We start from the raw sequence: 18454 nt of genomic DNA on the forward strand, positions 1-18454 counted from the left end.
TGATTTCTCGCAGAGATGCCCCGTCACCCTCCCACCAGCGGCCCTACATGTCTATGGTGCGGTTAAAATTGGTGGGAGGGGCACTGAACTAACTTTAGACTGACTGCTGTTCATTGTGTCAAAGAGTCATTTATGCAGTGTTGTCCTAAGAAAAGATATAACTAAATGTTTGCTGAGATGTGAGGGGTGTACTCACTTTTGTGACATACTGTATATGTTAACCTAGGTGTACACGCGACCGCGCCCGCTCACTACCTGTGGGTATAGGTGCTGCATCTAAAGTACACACTCTGGCAGCGTGTGGTGCGTTCAAGAACGGTGCCTTAAGAACACGCTCAACGTGGTCTCATGAATGCGCACTCAGCAGGTGGCATCCATACCGGACCGGCGCAGTCAAGGCATGGCGGAGGTTCAAAACATTTCTAATACCACGTAACAAGAGATAGAAAAATATTCTTTTTATTATTATTATTATCATTTTTACCATTTATTACTTACTTCTGAAGACTTTACAACCTTCACAGCTTCTTGTGTTCACCAACTGTGACATAACTTTCTCTTAGCCGCTCAGCCCGGTGGAAATTTCAGAATAAAAGCAGCGCAACTTCCATCGTAGGTCAAACTTTCCTTAAGGCTTAATGTGTTCTGAGCTGGGCTGCACGGTGGCGCAGTGGTTAGCGCTCTTGCCTCACAGCGAGAAGGCCCCGGTTCGACTCCCGGCTGGGACCTTTCTGTGTGGAGTTTGCATGTTCTCCCCGTGCATGCGTGGGTTTTCACCGGGGACTCCGGCTTCCTCCCACCGTCCAAAAACATGCTTCATAGGTTAATTGGTGACTCTAAATTGCCCCTAGGTGTGAATGTGAGAGTGACTATGTGTGTGATTGAGGCCCTGAGACAGACTGGAGACCTGTCCAGGGTGTACCCCGCCTTCGCCCTTCAGTAGCCGGGATAGGCTCCGGCACCCCGCGACCCCGAAAGGGAAGAAGCGGCCAAGAAGATGGATGAATGAATGAATGTGTTCTGAGCTTAATGTGTTGTGTTGCGAGCATTCAGGGCCACCGTATTGTGGTGTCCCACAAGGATCAATTCTGGGCCCTCTGCTGTTCAATATTTATATCAATGATATATATACATATATATTCAATGTTTCAAAACTCATTTCATTTGCTGAAAACACAAAAATCAGAATCAAATCATGGATGGATTACAACAAACTATCATTGAATCTAGACAAATCTAAAGGGATATTTTGGTAATACAGGTGTCAAACTCAAGTCCTCGAGGGCCGACGTCCTGCTGGTTTTCCAGAAATCCTGCCTCATCTGCTGCTGATTACCTGGATCAGGTGTATTTGGCCAATAAAGAGCTTCAAAGGCAGGTTGGTTGGAAAACATGTAGGACACCGGGCCTCGAGGCCTGGAGTTTGACACCTGTGGTTTAAAGCAATAATGTGTCAAGTCCAGGAAACATCTGTGGCTGAATCCAGCATGGATGGTGCAGTTCTGATCTTCAGACGAGTGCGGCTCAAAAAAATAAAAGTATTTAGAGCAATTACTAAGTATTTAAAAAAAAAGTTTTACCCATAACAATAAACTCTTACTAGTACTTCTACTTCCACCCTTATATCACTGTTGGCGATATATATATATATAAAATTAAAGATGTGGAACTTCAAATGATTAATTTATATTGTTTTACACTTTTTTCTAAAGGAATAAATGCTGTCAACAGGAAAACTATAAATGATAATAATAAAGTTCAATAAGCGAATAATATTCTTAAATACACCATAAAAACCTCCACAAAAGTGGTTTTATTGATATTGAAGAAACAGAAGTCAGATTATTTGCACATGAGTGATTCACTTGAATATTTGTTTAACATTTAGAAAATGTTTCCTGCAGACGAAAAATCAAAGAAAAAGCACAGCAAGCACAAAGTCCTGAAACAAGCCTACCTTCGCGAGGTTAATATTAATGTTCAGAGATAAAACATGCAGCTTCCGATGTGTTTCAGTGGTATTCTTCTCACTGCGATGACCTTTGCCAGCAGAAAAAATAACCTCAGAAGGAGCTGTTGACACCTGTTAGAATGTCATGCTGCATGCTACTGGACTTCCCCACCGCTTGCTGCTCTTAATGCTTCCTCTGTAGCAGTTAGGTCTGTTGCTGTTTAACATTACACAGAAGCCAAGCTCTCACCTCAGCATTTTCTACCTCAGAGAGGTTTGACACAAACAAAAACACCTGTCTGCATAGAATCCTCACGAGGGAACAGAAGCCGAACCCTCAAAGAAAACTGCATTTGAGTCTCAATATTTGTCTCTGCAGCTGAGAGTGGACTGGGGAGGAACTCACATGCAGAAAATGAAAGCTGGGGTGGAAAGCACCTAAATCCAGTTGTTTCAGCACTCTATCTGCATGCTGGTGTCACTAACAAGCAGGCGGGAGCATCTGACACCTTTAAAACGACAAAACAAAGTTTCCTCAGGACCAGGATGTTCTTGTACGAGTGGATGATGTCTGTAAGAACGACCTGAAAACAATTATTCTTTACTGACGTGGTTCAAATCATAAAGTCATTGAAGTCATCTTCAACCGGTTTACCATCAACTGCTGCAGCTCATCAAGAATTATTTGATACTTCAGTAATCGTCAGTTATTTAGTTAAAAAACACAACATCACAATTGACATTTACCAAAGAATGTCACAACTTAAAGGAACGACTCTGAGTCACCTCCATCCATGAAGACGAGTGTGTTCAACAGATCCTTGAGGCTGGTGGTCAACAGTAGGAATAATAAATCCATTCTGTCGTATATCGTGATACTTATTTGGAGATACTTGTATTGGTGTAAAAAACAGACATGGTAATATTTAATTAATTATTTATGGGTGTCATTCAGCGTCTTACTTTTGTTTTCCTTTTTTTTCTTACTCTGAAAAACATTTTACTGTGGAAATCAGACAATGTTGACAGTTCCCGTTAAGAACAAATATTTCTGAATGTCTCAAAACAAAGCGCCATGAACTTTCTTATTTAAAAGCAATTTGTAGATGAAATAAAGGCCCAATCAGAATTCTTCCCTTCTCCTTCATTTATCCCTCCAAACGGAGAGTTATGAAAAAAGAGTCTAATAATTCGGACGTCACTTCCGTTCGATGACGTCACCGACAATCGCTGGTCCGCTAGCGTTAGGGGCGGAGCTTCCAGCGCTTGGATATACATACAGCGGTTTTATAACTTTAAAACGGTTATTCTACAACAAAAACTCATTACTTACATTTAAATGTAAACTTGTGTGCTTCAGAGAACATCCACGTGAAGAAAAGAGCTTCTCAGCGCGACGTGGATGAAGGATTATACTTCACAGTGATCAGCCATCACATCAGTCTAGCGGTCTCGTTCACACTAATGTTGGCTGATTTGATCGCGACTCTCCACTATAACACGATGTTCTTCTGACTGATGTTTATATTTTTCCTGCAATGCTATCGTGTCCAGCGTTTAATTTTAACATGACCAGCATCCCGCTCAGACACATGAAAGGCAGAGGAGGAAGTGATGAGTTCGTCCGCTAAACTGAAGCATGAATACAAAGACGACAAAATTAAATTAAAAAAGGAACAAACTGCATTCTCGAGCGCTGTGAGATATGAGAAAGAAGACACATTTATTCAGCAACTTGCTCTATTTTCTATCTAGTTGTCCTCTCTCTGTGTGAAGTTCAGTATTTCTTAACTTCAGTAACTTTCATCATTTTTAGTGTTAAAGAAATATTTTTGGACAGAGTTTCTGCGTAGTCGCGTACTCTAATTACTGAAATAAATTCAAGTTAAATGACGCGATTGCACTCCGGGCGTAAAAAAGCAGCAAATTTACAAGTTTCCTGTTCAAATTCACCAGACAGCGCTGGGCGAGGCAGCTGTAGCCCCGCCTCCACAGCGCCGCACACACTGATTGCAGGTGACGCATGCCTTTATTGTTTCAGTCTTTCTATCATCATAAAATACACTTTAATTTAAAATGATCTAATTCGCTAATCTCCCGCCATCTGTCTGATTACATTGATGCCAGTTTGTGACTCATTTAGTTTGTATATCCTCTAAAAATGGACTTTCAAGGGTAACCAAACCCTAAATTAACTTTTATTGGCTGTTGACCTTTATAAATGGGGCTTTAAAAGTGCTGTCTGTTGGTTCATAGCCACATTTTTGACAAATTGAAATAAAACTGTTTCTTCCTGAAAATATAGTCAAAAACCGTTTGTGTGCTGCCCCCTACAGGTTGAATCGAGGTATTACAGATGAACTTTGTGATTGGTTAAACCATGTAAGTTTCAGAAGTCTGATGTCATGATCTGCAGCTCCTGTAATGATAACAGTCCTGCACCCAAGCCCCGCCCCTCTGACTGGATTTTCCAATTTCAGCTGTGGGTGGAGTCAGCCTTCAACTTCCTGGATTGGTTATCCTTTAAAAACACACCAGGTGAGGCAGACAGTCCTCTGGCCGCACCGTAGTGCTGATGCCACGAGGCAGAGGGCGCTGGTGAGCCCAGAGAGTGTATGTCACACCACTGCTAAAGAACTATACAATTAGCAGCAGCAAACAAGTGCAGCCGTCCAGATACTCCTTAATGTTGTTTAGCATCAATTTCTAAATGGAGGATTTGGTTTTTAAACCCTTAAACTCAAGAATCTGTTTAGACTCGTCTCTGGTAGAGATCTCCACGGAGACAGAGAGACTTTAACTCTGGAGAAATGAAGATTCTACAAACAGAACATTCATCTGTTTCTACAGAAGGAGCAGCACAGACGTCTTTCATGAGTAAAAGTAAGTCAATAACAACAATTTGGTGTTTATAAATGGAAGAAATGTGTTGAAATAAAATTTTAGACACTTTATCTGTTGTCAGTCAAATGGTAAACAAGCTGATCTTTAAGCAGTGTTGCCAGATAGTCAGAGCTTTCCAGCCCTTTATTTATGTCTTTATTTATTTATCTAACATTTCTAAACAATGGGAGGATCAGTCTCTTTGTAAAGTTTATAAATTTGTAAATCTACATACAAAGCAAAACGCCAAAGGACTCCAAACAAACCGGCACGTCACCCCAGAACAAACAAAACAGGTGACCAGACGTCATCAAAGAGGAACCGAAACACAAAAGGCAGAAAACCCACAAACAAACAACAACAACTTTAACTGAATGAACTGTGTGAAGTGAAGGCATGAATATGTCTGTTTTTGTTATTGTCTTTTCTTGACTTAGTTTGTTTTTGTGTGTTTGGTTCTTGAATTACAAATTGCTAACATCAGTAGTTGTTGTTTTGTTTTTTGTACCACTCCTTGTTTTCTACAAACATGAAGACTTTTTTCAGTGATGACTTCTTTTACATAACATGTAAATGGCAGCTTCCAAAAGCTCCTCAAAGGCAGCAGTATAAAGTGATTACTAATGAACAAACATGAATTGGTTTGTTAGTGTGTGTATCTAAACAGATGCAGTTTAACTAATTAATTATTTTTAGTTACCCACATTTGAATGGCATGAGAGCTCTTTATTACCCACATCTATAACAAAAATGGTTATTCTTCATCCACCAATAAGGAGTTTATTGAAACAAATCATAGAAATATGGACAGAGTTTGGACTGCATTTAAAAAAAAATCTAAACCTTTCGTTTTGCTTTGATCACGTGTGTCAAAGTCAAGGCCCGGGGGCCGGAGCCGGCCCTCCAGGTGATTCTATCCGGCCCTCCAGATCATTTTATTTTATTGTTTGTCCCGATGTTATCTTGTTCTCACTTCTAACTTATCTTCTTCTTCTTTTCCCTTCAGGGGTCGCCACAGCGAATCAGTTTCCTCCATCTAAGCCTGTCTTCAGCATCCTCCACTCTAACACCAGCCACCTTCATGTCTTCATTCACTGCATCCATAAACCTCCTCTTTGGTCTTCCTCTAGACCTCTTTCCTGCAGCTCTAGACTCAGCATCCTTCTACCAATATATTCACTGTCTCTCCTCTGAACATGTCCAAACCATCTCAGTCTGGCCTCTCTGACTTTATCTCCAAAACCTCTAACATGTGCTGTCCCTCTGATGTATTCATTCCTGATCCTATCCATCCTGGTCACTCCCAAAGAGAACCTCAGCATCTTCATCTCTGCTACCTCCAGCTCTGCTTCCTGTCTTTTCTTCAGTCCCACTGTTTCTAGTCCAAACAACATGGCTGGTCTCACCACAGTCTTGTACACCTTTCCTTTCATTTGTGCTGAAACTCTTCTGTCACACATCACACCTGACACTTTTCTCCACCCATTCCAACCTGCTTGCACTCTCCTCTTCACTTCTTTTCCACACTCTCCATTACTCTGTACTCCTTTAGGATAACTCCTACTCCATTTCTCTTCCCATCTCCACCCTGATAGAACAACTTGAACCCTGCTCCTAAACTTCTAGCCTTGCTACCTTTCCACCTGGTCTCCTGGACACACAGTATGTCTACCTTTCTCCTCTGCATCATGTCCACTAACTCTCTACCCTTTCCTGTCATAGTTCCAACATTCAAAGTCCCAACTCTCAGTCCAACACTAGTGACTTTCCTCTTCTCTCTCTCCCTACGAACCTGCCTTCCTCCTCTCCTTCTTCCACCAACAGTAGTCCAATTTCCACCGGCACCCTGTCGGTGAACAGCACCGATGGTGGTCGTTGTTAACCCGGGCCTCGACCGATCCGGTATGGATTTCGTAGGTCTGATTCGCATATTTGATTTGGCAAGATTTTACGTCAGATGCCCTTCCTGACACAACCATCTGTATTTATCCGGGCTTGGGACCGGCACAATGAGACCCTGGCTTGGGCCCCCTCGTGGCTAGATTTTATATACATTTATATATATAGTTACGCCCAAATTTGCATGGGGCCTAACATAAAAGTAAATTAAAGAAGAAATGTGTAACAAAGACACAACAAATGTCTCCATAAAAAGGTTAACACATTTATTTACAAGAACAAAACAACAATAACTAAAATGTGGAGCAAAAGGCTTCAGGATGAACCAAGGCCAAAATAACAAACAAAATCCCAACTAACTCAACCCAGAGAGAAGAAACAGTAAAAGAATGACAAACACTAACCTCCCTGGACGAACAGAAACAGGAGAAAACTTACACTAAAGAAAATGGCGGTTCACCCCTACAGCTTCACTTAACTTAAACAACACTAAATACTAAACAACAGAGAGACCAAAACAGAATACCAAAGAAACTACAAAGTACGCTCCAATTAAACAGGTGGAGAAGATCACCGAGCTGCAGTGGAGACAGGCTGCAGCCCAGCCCCCTTCTCGTGGGTTGGAAGTCCACATGGTGCTTTTGAAGGCTCCCTCCTTCAGCTTGGACCAATGGGAGCCACACCTCCAGCAACTTACTGGAAGAAATTGACATAGAAGACAAACAAAGATCCACAAAACACACAGAAGTCCCACTCTGACAAAGATACACAGAACCAAAAGAAGTGTGGAAATGCGTATGGAAAACATGGAGAGTCGAGATACTTTAAGATTTTTTGTCAAAAAAGATGGCAACCAGAATTGTCCTCAAAAGTGTGAATTCAGGACTTTCACTGTGAAATGCCAGTTAAGTTGCAACAATTTAAGGTAAAGTGAAAGAGAAGTTCACTCCCACTCTGGAGCGAATCAGCTTAGTAAGCCCTTACGTCCAACACCTCTGTCAGGAAGGAGTGAATCACACTGTTACACTGATTCACACATCGACAGAGGACGACAACTTCAGCAGCAGAAAGTGTGCGTCCGCTGTCAGCAAGTATCACAACTCTTCTTGAGACTTGTCCCTGCAGCCTGTTGTGAAAGCAGAAAGTAGATTAAAATGAGCTTTTCCCACACAGTTGACTTCGCAAAGAGAGCAGCAGAAAGTGAAAGCTGCAGCGTTTACACATTCCTTATCTCCGGCATATCTGTCTTTGTTGACAAATTGGAAAAGGATAAAGTCGAGCACTGAGCCTAAATGCCAGTTCAGTAACACACGTCGGATCCACACAAACCCTCCTTTCACTTCCAGGTTTCATTCTCTGCTTTCACTCCTTCCATTAATCAGGGTTTGATAAATCCGCTCTGGGTCCTGACTCCACCTATAGAACGAAACAACAACAGAGGAAAAGCTAAAGCAGAAATAGAAGCAAGTGGAACTCAGATGGAGACCTTTAGAAGAACACTGACATCATGTTTCATTAGGGAGCTCAAACCTGAGCTTTAACTGTCCTTGTTTACCAGCTTTCTCTGCCCCAGAAGATTCAAATGAAACGTTCCTGTTCCATCTGGACAAGCTTTTCAAAATCAAATGTTAAAAATCCTTAATCTATGAATTTCTCTGCAAAATGATTGAGGAAGATGAAGCTGAGAAACGTACGTTCAACAGTGATAACACCCACGAACAAAACCACAAAGACTCAACATCATAGGGTTTGTTCTCAAAATCATATTTTCAAAATTCTATTTTATGTTCAAATAGATTTTTTAGACTATGTAAAAACTATTGTTAGATGTTGACTTGTACTCCATAACATTTCCTCACAGACAGGATCACACAAAACAAACTGCTGTCACATTGAGGGAAAAACATCACAAGGATCTGTTCAAATTTTTGTGGATCAGAACCAGAACCTGCGTTATTTTCTGATGATCAGCCGGAAACGGGATCGATCGCTTCCTTAAGGCTGAAAATCATTGAGGTTTTCTGAACTATTTCCATTAATGGGGCTTAAAACTGTCAAATTCTCTTTCTTCCTTTTATTTTATTTTTCCATATGAAAATATTCATCTATCATCCTTGGCTCATGTGGAGCCGGGTCACGGGGGGAAGCAGGCCCAGCAGTGAAGGCCCTCCTCTCCACTGAAACTTCCTCAAGTTCTGCTGGAGGAACCCGAGGCCTTTGACCTTTACCCATGAAACAGATCAGTTTTTGACCTTGATTGATTCAGTTCAAACAGATGAATACGTTTAAATCAAATCAGTGAGAATCCTCGCGGTCTCAGAGCTCCATCCTTGTTCTCTGAACAGGTTTTTGTGTCTGACTGGAGAATGAGTGGAAACATCTTCTTTGTTTTGATTTGAGGAAGAGCCTCAGTCTCCATCTCCTGCTGCAGGTATAAATGTTGAGGGCCGAGAGGCTGCCTCTTCCTCTGAGGCAGCGGCAGGTCTGTATCTTTGCTGTTCTTAGCATTTTCCGTCTTTAATATGAAATCAGACTCATGAGGTTGGATTATTGTATTTTAGAATTTAAGACCGACTTCTTTGCAAATGTGCACAATTTCAAAGATGTATTTATTAAAAGGCTTCAATTCTTTCTGTTGTTTTTCTTGTATATTTGATCAAAGTTCTCTGAACCTGTCTGAGTTCAAGTTGCCGAAAACCGTATTTCCTGTGAAATGACTCCCCCTCAGAATCATCTCAGTTTCTCCCTTGAAGAATCTCAAAGAAGGAAGGCTGAGACCAGCAGGAGCTGAGCACGCCGCCACGGTAAGTTCAAGCTCGTTTCCCTCCTGAACTTCACGTCGTCTTTCTCCGTTTGAGCGACTTCAGTGTGAGGAGGGCTTTAGTCTGTGAGGCCGGGGAACTCTTCCAGCAGAAGGCATGTGTGTTCAGCAGCATGGGCCTCACTTTTTATATTAGTTTCATTACATTTTTTACATTAATATGTGGCAGCGGCATTTTCCCTTGGAACTATTTTAAGGCAAGACAAAGACAATTTTTAAAACTCCAAAAACAGCTTTTCTTAACTTCTGAAAGGATTATGTTTAATCTTAGTAAATTCTTGATAATAATGCATCAAATCAGGTTATTTATTATCTAAATCTTTTAGGAAACTGCTCTATTTCAATTATTTTCATACCCAAATTGCCTTAAAGATTTGTATTTTTTTTCACGGTTTGCTTCTCCTTCATCTCTCAGTCAAGCCGACGTCTTCTTTGCCGAAGAGTCTGCGCTCGTTTTCCATGTTTGCACATCAGCTGGTCACAGTGAGGAACACAAGGAAGCGCTCTTTTCCCGCCGTGTCGCTGAGCTTTTATGGTCCTTAAAAGCCTATGAACTTGTTGGTTACTAAAAACTCGCCCAGAAAAAGTTACTCTTCGTCTGCAGCATTGTTGATGCTTTCTGGAGACAGGAAATGTCTGCTGTCAAACTTCGACTGCGTTTCTAAAAGCTTTTTCTGGAGTTTCTCCCCAAATAAAACATTTCTCCTGGTTTTATTTGTTAAACATTGAAATGAACGTCCTGTTTATGGCAAAAAACAGATCAGGAGGATTCTGCTCTTTCAAAGACGATGTTTAAACCTTTTCAAAGCACTCAGAAGTTTCTGTTTCACCTGTAGCCAAACGCCTTTTCAACATGAAAATATTCTCACTTTCAAATGTCAGTTGGAATATTGAAAACAAATAGCTGGAAAAATATTCTTCTAACTCTCAGAACCACATCAATAAACGCTGAAAGGTCAGGGCTCTGTCAACTTTCTGCTAACTAACTCGATTTGAAAAATTAAGCTTAAAACGTTTTTTTCTCACAGTGTTTCCCAAAACAGGGAGGAGAAACTGCAGTTAAACTAGAAAACAACTAGAGGAAAAGAGACACCAACAAACATCCTGAGAGGCTGTTTCTACTCTGAATTCCTCAAAAAGCCCAAAATGAAAAGAGGTTTCAGCATTTTACACCAGGACCAGCTGATTCTATTCATGAAACTTAAAAACTTTGAGTTTTTCTTGAATCCACCTGTAAGAAACTGAAGACGGTGGACAAGAAAGAACGAGATGTTTAAGACAGCGTGACAGGTGGGATGTTTTCAGCTTAACATGCACACAAAGTATTGCTTAACTTAAAGATAAAAAACATAGCAAGTTCCAAACATACAGTATTTCAGTAATGATCATTTGAAAAACCAGCCTGCTGATTATTATGAAAAAATAAAACTTTTGACAGAGTTGTTTTATGTGAGTTAACCCTTTAGCACCGGAGCTTCAGTGTTTCTGTTCTTTGATTTAATGTCGGGTTTTAACTGTTTACACGATAATTCCAGCAGATTCTGAAGGAGAAAGTGGCTCGTTAAAGATTTTGTGTTTAAGCGTCAGCGGCGACGCCTCGGGTGTTAAAGGGTTAAAAATGGATCAGACTCGAACACGTCATTCAATGAGACCAAACGGGTCTTTTTGCATGTAAATATTTACTGATGTGGGCTGAAGTTTCAGGTTGAAGTGAATCACAACATATTAGCACCATTCAGAGTTAAGTCAATTAAGAATTTTCTTAAAAACTCACTTTGATGGAAATTCTGTTTTTGGTGTTTTTGTAACATTTTACTCAAGCTGGAGGACATGGATGAAGATAATCTTAAAATTGCATTTCTGAGCATCTCTTTATTCAATTTGTGGTAAATCAGGAGCAGCTTAAATAAATGAAAAAGCTTCTGGTTGTTATGTGAAAAAGCTCCTTGCTTCACTGATCATCTACAGACAAATGGATCCATGAACGTCTTTGTTTTCCTGATCTGAGCTGGATCTGGATCTAGCTGGATAACTCTGATATTGCTCAGCACTTAGGGTTTATCCATAATGTTAGGCTGTGGATGTGAGGGGCTGTAAGCTAGCAGGAGACAGAGTGAACAGATAGATGATGGTAAATGGGAGTCCTGTCCAGAACTCAAAGGCACATTTTGAATGAACTGGCCGTTTTTTGATGCTAAAAACAGCATTATCATAATAAAAAAAACACTGGAGAAGATTTTTAAAAAGATCTAAAGGAGATCACACTATTACCCTCGTGCTCTCTTCTGGGTCCAGGTGACCCCACCCTTACACTGATGTGTGACCCCTCCCATGACGAAGGTGGACAGGATTTCATGTCTGCCACAGACTCCAGTGAAGATAAAAAATAATTGAAAAAAGTGTTTGGCGCGCTGTCTTGTGGGTCCAGATGACCCCACCTTGATGTAAACATGTCTAGGATCACACAAGGGTTAATCACAGAAATGATGCTCATCACTCATGTCTGAAGCTGAACTGAAGCCGTTATTTGAAACAGTTATATTACAGCGAATGTCAAGATTTATTTGATTGATTGTTCCAAGCAGCTTTTGTCATTAGAAGAAAAGAGAACAAGTCATTACATTGATATGATTTGGATTTGCAATTTACAAATGAGAAAAGGAAACCCACACATTCATAGTAGTTCCAGTATGAGGCATCTGCAACTTTCCAAACTGTAATTTGACTGATTCAATATCAATACGATACTTCCTCAAACTCATTTATCACAGTGATATGAATCACATGGATCCATGAGGCCGACCTGAGGGTGTACAGCTGTGACTAACGCCCTCCTACAGTCAGGTCACAGACCGGGATGAGCTTTTTTCAATCAACACAAAGAGATGTGAGGTGAAGATGAGCAATGAGACTGAAAAGCCACAAGTTTGCTCAGTTCTCTCACTTTCTACTGAATTCCTGTTTCTGTGGGTGTGTGTTTGCATAAGGTATGTCTCTGCTGTTTGGTTTATTGTATAGATGCATGCTCTGTCTGATGTGTGTGGAAGATAACTTGGGGGAACAGCCCCACTCTGTCACTTTATATACATACATTTCATTTACATGTTGCTGAAGATTTCTCTGCAGATGTGGCACGCTGTTGCCCAACTCTGTCAGTGGAGATGGAAGAATAAATATAATAAGTTGTTTTCATAGAATATAAGCTAACGTTGGATCAGAATTTCAGCTGGTCAGAAGAGAATCTATTTACAGTTTACTAGTGGAGACATCTCAGTCAGGTTTTTGTGGTGCTGATCTGATTCTGAGTCATTTGAATACCCGCCAATACTGAGACCGATCCAATTATTTTATTTTATTAACCTTATTTTATCGTGGAATACTGAAACAGTGCAACAGTGTCGTAAAGTAAAGCCAGTAATGTGCTTTTTTCTTTTCTCACTTTCCTTTTTTGGTTAAGAGAATAAAATGTACTTTTTTCTTTTTGAAAAGCTCCATCTCATCTCAATCAGGTCTGTTCCTGTTCTCATAAATGTTTGGTGCAGTGTACGCCTCCCGCTCAAACTGGGGGCCATGAAAAATAAAAGGTTGTGATCCCATCATGGTGTGTAGGCCAGAGACTTCTACTGTCCTAGGGTTTAGTGTAGTTCGCTCATCCAGTCCCTATGTGCTTGGTGGATTTGGAGACGGCGTTCGACCGTGTTCCCCTTGGTGTCCTGTGGAGGGAGGGGGCTCTGGGAGTAATGGGGTCCAGGGAGCCTCACTGAGGGCTGTCCGGTCTCTGTATGACTGGAGCAGTAGCTTAGTTCATGTAGGAAGTAGTGAAGCAGAAATGTTGCCAGTGCATGTTGGACTCCAGCAGGGTTGCTCTTTGACGCCAATTCTGTTCATAGTCTCTTTGGACAGAATTTGGGTACAACAGGATTTCCTCTCTGCTCAGCAGATGATTATGTCCTGCTGGCTTCATCGAGCCTTGACCCCCAGCATGCATTGGAGCGGTTTGTAGATGTGGGATGATCCAGCACTGCCATGTCTGAGGCCATGGGTATACACCAGAGAAAAACTCTCTGGGTGGGTGGAGTCTCCTGCCACAGGTGAAGGACTTTAGGTCTTGTTCCCGAGTGAGGGAAGATTGGAGCGTTAGATTGACAGGTGGATTGGAGTTGAGTCTGCTGGTATGCAATCGCTGTGCCGATTCATAGTGGTGAAGAGAGCTGAGCCAGAAAGTGGTTGATCTTTGTTTCAACACTTCGATGGTCATGAGCTCTGAGTCATAACCATAAAAACAAGTTCCTGAAAACAAACAGTCAAAGGAATTGGAATGGCAGGATCAAGTATTTTGTTTGGTTGTATATTTGGTGCCAAGACCCTTACGTGGAATAACTGAATTGAGCCTGAGACCCACTGACTCAGATTGTGTCATTCTTCATTTAAAATGCCGTTCCAGGTTTTCACTGCAGAAGTCTTTCAGTTTCGGTTTGTTTCTGGGAATGGCTTCCTTTAGTCTCTTCTTCAGGAGGAGACTTGGGTCAAGGCCTCATAATTGACTTGGACAGTCCAAGACCTTCCACTTTCTCCCCCTGATGAAGACCTTTGTTGTGTTGGCAGTGTGGTTTGGATCTTTGTTTTGCTGCATAATTAAACTTTTCCCAATTTGTTTGGTAAATTTCCAGACAAAAATGGTTTTGTAAACTTCTGCATCCATTTTACCATGAGTGCAGCATCAAAGAGACAAATGAGCCACCAAGCAAGCTCAAGCCATGACATTACCTTCATCATGCTTCAAAAAACAGCTTGTATGTTTGGGAACATAAGCAGAGCACCTCTTTCTCCAGACTTTGGCCTTTCCATCACTTTGGTAGTGGTTAATCTTGGTCTCATCAGTCCATAGAACTTAATTCCAAAATGTTTGCGGTTGATCTCTGAACCTCTTTGCAAATCCAAACTCACCCTCTGATTTTTAGTCTTTGCTGTTGAGTGGTTTACATCTTGTAGCATGGCCTCTTTATTACTTTTCTCTAAGTTGTCTTTGGACAGTGAATTGTAACACCTTCCCAGCCCCGTGATTGATGTCGTTGGGTGTTTCTTCACAGGTTTCAAAATGTCTGTCATCAACTGCTGTTGTTACCCGTGGCCGACCTGTTCAATCTCAGTAGCTCAGTACACCAGTAGTTTCCCTCTTTCAGGACACTCCAAATGGTTGTACTGCCTATCCTCAACGGTTGAGCAAAAGGTCTGATTGATTTCCCCGCTTCTCTCAGCTTCAGAACGGTTAGCTTTTCTCCTAAAGACAAATATTTGGTCGTCATGTTTACCTAACAGTGGCAAATACAATTTTCACAAGTGAAACTCAAATCCCAAGATAAGAACTATCTAATGTTTCAGTCACATGTTCTCATACTTTTACTCACTTGGAAAGTGGAGGCGTTTCAAAGAAAAACTGCTCCATCTCAAATTATTATTTTAACACATCTGGATGTCAACATCATGGAATAAGAGGGATTCAGAAAGTTTCTTTTAGATAAAAAATTGGGATGAGGGCTTTAAAGACTATCCATGAGTATAAAGATCATCCACAGATGAATGTGTGTATGAATGAGAGTCTTCAGTGACTCGAGCAGCGGGGGGAATGATCATTCTTATCATGAATTATATATTTTCTTATTTTCCTCGAGACAATACTAAAAAAGGTAATCTAGTTTTCATTTTTTCTTTTCTAGTACTAATGCGGTACAGTGAGTCTTCAAACTGGGTCACAAATACTCTCTGGGTCCGTGCCTGTGCATGGAGAAATGGCATCAACTGATTTAGAAGCAGCCCCCAAAAATCCTGATAAAAATGCTAAAGAAGGTAATCTTGGAGGATAATTACCATCCGGAGCAGGTTTTTATTATTTGCACTCTTTTTTTTTTTTTAAGGGACAGAGAGACAGAGCGACTCTCCTCATCTGCATCATGAAGTAGACCTGTGCTGTTGCTGCGAAACAATCTATTATTCTGGATAAAAAAAGCTCTCTATGTTGAGCAATACTCCAATGTTCTTTAATACATGTTTATAAAGCAGATCAGAAGTGTTTGTGATGAGTATTGATCAGTAATGGAGTTCGTGGGGGTGAGACGAGGACGAGTGGTTCTCCGTTTTTATGGATTCGGTTTAATGGTGGAAGTCTGTTCCCTAACCCTACGAATAAGGGGAGATTACTGTACCTATTTTTTATCCTTTCATTTCTACTGGCTGTCCACTCTGCACTTCCCATTGCACTTCTCCCCTCATACCCCACCCCTGTATAAAATGTTCTAGCTCTGCCACTGTCCGTATCTTTCTTTTGTTTGTCTTCTTTTTGTGACAACATGAATTATGGGGGTTGTCGTCAACGCCACCTGAAGCTGCCATGCTCCCGGAAAAGGAGAAAGTGTAGGTCTTACTTTGAACCAAGGCAGGTACAAGAACCAGGAAATCAAAACAGTTGGCAAACCAGCAGCTCGTACTCCCCTATTGCGGGGCGGGAAGCAACGTGTGCAAAAGACACAATTATTGGTCACTGAGAGGAAGCGGGTTTAGGCAACAGTCCACGCCACGCTTGCAGGCTCTACACCACAGCCGCACTGCCGATGCGCCAACCGACCAATCAACCGTTGGTGTGAAGGAACTGCCTGTGTACCGGCGTTCCCACTTCCTGGTGACTACATACGGCAGCCGAAAAAAGTTCACTCCAGAAAGCGAAGGAGGAGGGCTTTTAAAAGCACCATCCCCAATTAGCAAGTCTGTCCGGCTGCCTCAGAATTAGTAGGTGTGTCCTGCTTACCACATTTAGTAATGGTTTGTTTTGATTGCTTGACATAAACCAAAGATGAAGGTAATAATTTGCAGAGTAGTAGTCTTCCCGTCTGATCAAACCCAATATTATTCAACAGAATAAGTTGATTGTAAAGGCTGTAACTCCCCTTACGGGTCACACGGATTTCCAGAGATTTAGCTCACCTCTAAGCAAAGTCTGACAGTTGATTTGTGAATCTACAGTGGGACTGAATCATTCGTTCACAGTAAATCTTTACATCTTGTATGTCACAAATTCCTGAAAAAACACTGTTTTTCAAAATGGCAGTTGTTCTGTTGGTTTTAGCTTCATAACAACCATTTTTGTTTGAGGTTGTCAGGTTGATGTCATTCATTTGAAGAATCTGTTGAATTTCCTTGGCAACTGATGTTTTCTGTTGACCATGCCTGCATTCCCAATATAGTCATATTGTATTTTATATTGTTTTGTTCAGTTTGAGTCAACAATTCAAGTATTACATTTTCACAACATTACTGTGAAGAATGTGCGAGTAACAGAAGAACGCCACTTTTGCTAGCCTGCTAAGCTAACACCATTTAAAATCATTTTTCCTGAAGCAGCTTTCCAAAATGGTTGATGACTTGGAGGCATAGACTGATGTCCTTGAAGGAATTTTAATTTGTAGCTGGTACTAAAGATGATTTTTTTTTTATTCAAAATGGCAGCCTTTTCCCGAGGTCAAAGGTCAATCAATTCTGGTTGTAGACTTAACCTCACAGCATGTCAGTGAAATTTTATGATGATTATTGTGGGAAAATGAGAAAATTGTCAAATTTGACACTTTGCCACAAAATGGCCGCCAAGCGTTGGTCTTGTGGTCCTCCTAAAGTAACTCTGAACTGTCCTGTGATGATCTCTGATAAAGGTATTTTGGTTTCATTTGTTGATTTTCAAATACTCTTTGAGAAACTAAAGAGATTTGGGCCTCATTCCTCTATGGTCACGATGCCCATAATTCATTGTCACGGGGTTCTCAGTACATGTATGTGGTGGGGTTGAAATTTTCACTCAGAGATCCAGTAAGAAAGAAGAACTTCAAAACCGATCTGGTCCTTGCAGTCCAGAACTGCTGCAGGCCTTAGAAACAAAAACCCCAAAACTCAGACGTCATGTTTGTGTCTACATCATTTGTCAGTGTAAAGTTACATATTTACAGAATGTTTTATAGCAAAACCAAAATGCTTCCTGTCATTTAGATACTTTTCTAGTTAAAGAAGATCCTGAAACAAAAGTCTGGTTTGCTTTTAAAGAAGCTTTGATTGTGTATTGTATCCCCAGACTCTTGCCAATACTCACCCCTACCCGGTACCACTCTCCATATTGAAGACCCGGCGTACGTTACATAAAGCTAACTGTCAATCATAGATCCAAGCCACACCTCAGCCGCTCAGTCCGGCTCCGCTAGCCCCGCCCCCTTTTTAGTATTTCTCAAATCTGGGCTGAGAATGGAGTCAGGCTCCAACTGCCCTGTTTGGTCACCCTTTAATGGTGCACATGTTGCACATAATAAAGAAATGCAGAAACATGCACAGCAGCTTGTGTGTCTTTTGGATGAGCAGCAGACACGCCAGCCTCCTCCTCAAACCAACAACGCGGTGTCACCACATATCTCAGGAAGTCAGGTGTGCAACATGTACATCAACACAACACAACAAGGCTGGAGCACGCTTTACCACTTCCTAAACACCGGGGTTATGAGCTTCACTTGGCTGTAGTGGAAGAAGGTTTTAAACTTTTGACACGACAGTCTCGTTCCAAATGCTTTTTAAAAATAATAACATTATAGTCAGAACAAAAAGTTCTGAACATTTGGGAACTGGGAGTAATGCTTTATCGCTGGTTAAAATGGTGTTGTAGGAGGTGAGAGGGTAAGCAGGTCTCTGTTAGAAAACATTGGTGACTTTATTTCCTGTGCAGTTAAACACTCTGAGCTTGAGTGACACAATTCACTGAATGATCAAGATGCACATTCTCCCCAAAGAGATGTAGGTATCCCTCAGTGTTTTTCTCATTTCATGCGTCTTCTTCCAAACAATCACTATACTACTATACTCATCCGAGCCGT

At 41.2% G+C, this 18454-nt stretch overlaps 2 protein-coding genes across 8 annotated transcripts in view; one reads left to right on the top strand and one right to left on the bottom strand.

Annotated features, from left to right (window-relative positions):
- The window catches only part of LOC112140035 (paired box protein Pax-7), a 629290-nt gene that overhangs the window by 79050 nt on the left and 531786 nt on the right, over positions 1 to 18454 (bottom strand). The window lies entirely within an intron of this gene.
- Positions 9244 to 18454, top strand: part of foxp3b (forkhead box P3b) — a 22807-nt gene continuing 13596 nt past the window's right edge. For all 3 annotated transcript variants that reach the window (XM_036212994.1, XM_036212995.1, XM_036212996.1), the window contains exon 1: positions 9244 to 9537. The gene's annotated coding sequence lies outside the window, so the exon portion shown is untranslated. The remainder of the gene's footprint in view (positions 9538 to 18454) is intronic.

The sequence above is a fragment of the Oryzias melastigma genome, linkage group LG7 (assembly GCF_002922805.2).
Source record: "Oryzias melastigma strain HK-1 linkage group LG7, ASM292280v2, whole genome shotgun sequence".
In the NCBI taxonomy this organism is placed as follows: domain Eukaryota; kingdom Metazoa; phylum Chordata; class Actinopteri; order Beloniformes; family Adrianichthyidae; genus Oryzias; species Oryzias melastigma.